Below are 4,809 nucleotides of genomic sequence, written 5' to 3'. Positions count from 1 at the left end.
ACGAAGAGTTGCCTGCAAATGTGTCAGAGTTCGTGAAAGTGTTATCTGAAAGGATGGATGATATTCATCATCAAGTGCGTTCAAACTTGAAAACGTCTACTGATTCCGTGAAGCTATGTTATGAAAAGATCTACTGAAGTCAGCTTTGTACCAGGAGACAATGTGTGGTTGTATAACTCCAGAAAGACCAATGGGAAGTCTCATAAGTTGTCTTCTCCAATAGAAGGCCCATATGCCATAGTGGATCGTCGCTCAGACATTTCAGTTGGAACGAAGTGAACAACGGAACAAATGACGCTCTTGAAGATGTGTCACCTGAAAAAGCCACTGTCGAAGAAGAAACTCTACCCGGTTTTGAGAAGGAAAGCAGTGAAGCCGTTAATGAAGTTACTACCACTAATGTGACTGCTACCGACAATGGGACACTTTCTGATGGAGCAGATGAATCCCATGTGAAGAAGAAGCCAATGAGACGGAGACCAGTACGAAAGAAGAAACGTCCAGTAAAATTAAGAGACTTTGATGTATTTTAATTTTGTGTTTGTAAATTCTGTACATTTAATTAAGTTATTGTTAATTATCTATTGGTTTAATGTAAGTGGATATTTCTTCGGGACGAACAATACTAAGGAAGGGACAGTGTTACAACAGTGGAAGTCGCGTGACGCTGGGGGCATGCGCGCTGGAGTTTCTAGAATTATCGGGGAACCTCGCGAATGTCCGAGTGTTTGCTAGACACCCTCTTTTTTAGTATGTAAGCCTGGTAAAGAAAGCCAGCGAGTTAGATAGATAGATTGAAGAGATAGATAGAAAGATTGAAGATATAGATAGATTAGATTGAAGAGATAGATAATTGAGTCAAGCGAACAGTAGGCACCGTAAGAAAAGTGTGTGATTCACTGTGATTTGTAGCGTGTGTTATAAAAGTTGTTAAGTTTAGAGTGACTGTGGAAATTCCGTGTATTACAAAGTTGTATCGAGAAAGAATAAACTAGTTTTAATTAAGAAAGGACTTGTATCGCTGAAGTTCCTCGGAAATAATTTATACCGGAAATTAACAAACGAGCAGAGACGTAACAGTAGTGATGGTTTGTTCAAAACAATCCTTAAAATCTGTATCTAATAGTTAGCGCTTTCGTATAAAAATTACAAATAAACCCTGTGTACTTAGTGACTAAGATTTTAACAAGAGATTGGTTGTATCTTGTCAAATATAGAAATTTGTGTACACAGCGATGGCGCTAAATTCAGTAACAGGCAAAACTACGAATTTTATTTATTCGACGGCTTTCAAAATTTGAAGGTGTATCAAGTTCAATGGTTTTATTAAGAATATTCTCCAGAACTGTTTATCGACATAAACATTTTTGGTTTGAGAAAACTAAAAGACAAATATAGAAGGAAGGGTTCCAACCTTTGCCTGTGCTGGGAGTTTATATTTGTAAACAAATGATTCATCTAAACTCAAATGATACCTAACACACGTTGTCTTACTCCATTCGTCTCCTGTTCATTTTAAAACTAACTTGTTGCTCTTTGTTACCCAGAATACTGAAATACCACACTTTAATGATCATTTTTTCAGCATCAGGGCCCCATTTCAATATGAAGTAAGCCCACCTTTGGTGTCAACCATTGCCTGAACTAAACTTATAACCAACACTTAATAAGCATTTCATAGAATAGATTACCTGTTCCCTTGCAGAGCAGCTTTAAGTGTAGTTGAAATTTAGGATCTGTCTCAGAATAATTAAAGTTGATTCAGGTTCGGAGCTGGAGAAGACAGGATTTGAGAGCTATTATTCTCAGTCCAGTGTTGAGCGCATCGCGTAGTATGGCATAGCCAATATAATGCTAATGAAGATATAATGCGTCCCTACAGATTGTTCTTAAATCACGTTGTGCTGCATTATCCACGGTATCACAACTATTACCAGTGGCTCAGACCTGAACCAAATAAGCAAGGACTATTCATAATACTACCTGCATGGTTGGAATGGCACAGTGATATACAAAGCAGTCTCCGGGATACTAATAATTTTCAGACACGTCATTCGAAAGTAACCAATAACAAACGGAATTTATCTCTTCATACAACATTTCGTCCAATAATCTTCCTCCCAACTTTGATGCTTAAGACACCTTGACGAGCAATTTATGAGTTATAGGTTGTCCATAAAATTCATCAATATGAAGCATGTTGTCGTACACTGGATGTACTGGCTTGCGATCTTGAACTCCAAGTCTTAAGTAATTACTGTACTCTCATATCTGTAGTTATATTTTACAACGTGTATCCAAATGCGTCAAAAGGTGATTCATTTTGTGTAGCCAGGCTGATATTCTACAAATCCGTTCACTGTTCTTCCATCTTTTCAGCACCTCACACGCAGTAGTCCTGAGGATAAATATGCGGGCTGGAATTCCACGGACACTTATACCATCAAGAGTGCATTCAAGAGTGATTCCTTTTCGAATTTCAGTGAACTCCTTTCTTCATGCTTCTGTCTGTCTGTCTGTTCGTGGACGTTTCTGACATTCATCAACTCAACACAGTAATGTACCATGAGGTTCAAATGTAAATTAAATAGAAACAAGCTCATATACCATGAGGTTCAAATGCAAATTCAATAGAAACAAGTTCATATACCATGAGGTTCAAATGTAAGTTCAATAGAAACAAGTTCATATACCATGAGGTTCAAATGCAAATTCAATAGAAACAAGTTCATATACCATGAGGTTCAATGCATATTCAATAGAAACAAGCTCATATACCATGAGGTTCAAATGTAAGTTCAATAGAAACAAGTTCATATACCATGAGGTTCAAATGCAAGTTCAGTAGAAACAGGTTCATATATCATGAGGTTCAAATGTAAATTCAATACAGGCAAGCCACTACTGGCTATAAAAAGTTTTTCGTTCTAATACTTCATGTTAACATATAATACGTAGGTTCATGCGCTATTTCCTTGGGTACATAAACGATAAACGTTTATGGATTTATTAGAATTTTTGAATATTGTTACAAGTATAATTATTACTAAAATTAGTTACACAAACGAGTTTTTTATCGCATTAATTAACTCATTCTGATCAAGGTCTGATTCGTTACAATTGGCTTTACAAAGTTTACTTTTCACAGAATCTTTAAGTACAACTAACTGTGAAAGTAAACGAAATTTCATTGTTTTTAATTTCTAAAAGTCCACATTCATAATTTTTGATCATTCAGCAGTTAATTCTGAACGTCGTAGTTTCCATGGAAACCAGCTAAAAAGGAAATAGCTCTTAATTAATGTAAAAGTTTTCTATTCATTATAATTGCAAATGAAAAGAAATCTAAATATACCATTATTACGCAAAATATTACATTTCAAGTACACACACCAAACAACAAGAAGAACACATTACCTTCTGAAGAAACACCAAATGGCTATATTTTAAAGGACATGGCAGAATAATGTTAAATACAATGTACAACAACAACAACAACAATAAAATGCAGGTTATATATTATGAAAACCATTAACAAAAAAGTGCTACCCTTTATAGCATACATTTATCTAACATGTTTTGTTGAAAGAATATATTGTGTGTTTGTTAAGTTATTACCTCAAACTTTTCTAGAAACACGTTATGTATACTATGCAGTACCTTTTTTTTTCAACTTCGTAATTTATCTTCCTTTATAACCGTGATAAATAAATTCTTATGCATGATAAGACCATGTAAAGATAAACCGGGGAAACTGTCCCTTAATGATTCGTTTTTCGCTATACTGTCAGCAAAATTCTGATGTAAAAATTGTATAGTTATTATTCGTGAATAATATTTTTGTCGAGTTCAATTAATTTTTTTTTGACAGGATAGTAAAAAGCGTCGGGGTACCTTCAACATATGGAGTAAACAACAGTTAATAAATCTCTGTGTATGAGCGTAAATGTCATTCTTTGATAGATGGCGCAAGCTTCTTTAAAGATTTATGAGTACGTCCGCTGCTTTATAAAATTGATGATGTATTCCACTTTTGAATTTCAAAAAAGATGCCTATAATATTTGTATTAAAAGTTCGAAAAATTAAAGAAAATGTATGTTCATACTTAAGCTAATGATAAAACGTGAGAATATAAAATATCATACCTTTTTTTTAACAGAATTGTTTTAAACTTTTAACTATCTAAACTGGCTTTTACCGTCTTTTACAATATGTGCATTTATGATTCAATGAAGTTAGTTATTAAGATACCATTATCACTTACCTTAACATGTTAGTTGATAAAACCATAAGTGTGAGAAATCTGGTTATTGCCAGCTTAGATTTATGTGGTGTCTCTTCTGCTTAATACATATCGTTCTGAAAGTTATGTAATGGTTGAATTGAGGATTTTAGCAGAGATTTTTGTATTCCTGCTCTCTTGTACATATCGTTCTGAAAGTTATGTAATGGTTGAATTGAGAATTTTAGGAGAGATTTTTGTATTCCTCCTCTCTTGTACATATCGTTCTGAAAGTTATGTAATGGTTGAATTGAGAATTTTAGCAGACATTTTTGTATTCCTCCTCTCTTGTACATATCGTTCTGAAAGTTATGTAATGGTTGAATTGAGAATTTTAGGAGAGATTTTTGTATTCCTCCTCTCTTGTACATATCGTTCTGAAAGTTACGTAATGGTTGAATTGAGAATTTTAGCAGACATTTTTGTATTCCTCCTCTCTTGTACATATCGTTCTGAAAGTTATGTAATGGTTGAATTAAGAATTTTAAGGAGAGATTTTTGTATTCCTCCTCTCTTGTACATATCG

The sequence above is a fragment of the Limulus polyphemus genome, unplaced genomic scaffold (genome assembly GCF_000517525.1).
Source record: "Limulus polyphemus unplaced genomic scaffold, Limulus_polyphemus-2.1.2 Scaffold107, whole genome shotgun sequence".
In the NCBI taxonomy this organism is placed as follows: Eukaryota; Metazoa; Arthropoda; class Merostomata; order Xiphosura; family Limulidae; genus Limulus; species Limulus polyphemus.
Note: the sequence above shows the minus strand (reverse complement) of the source record.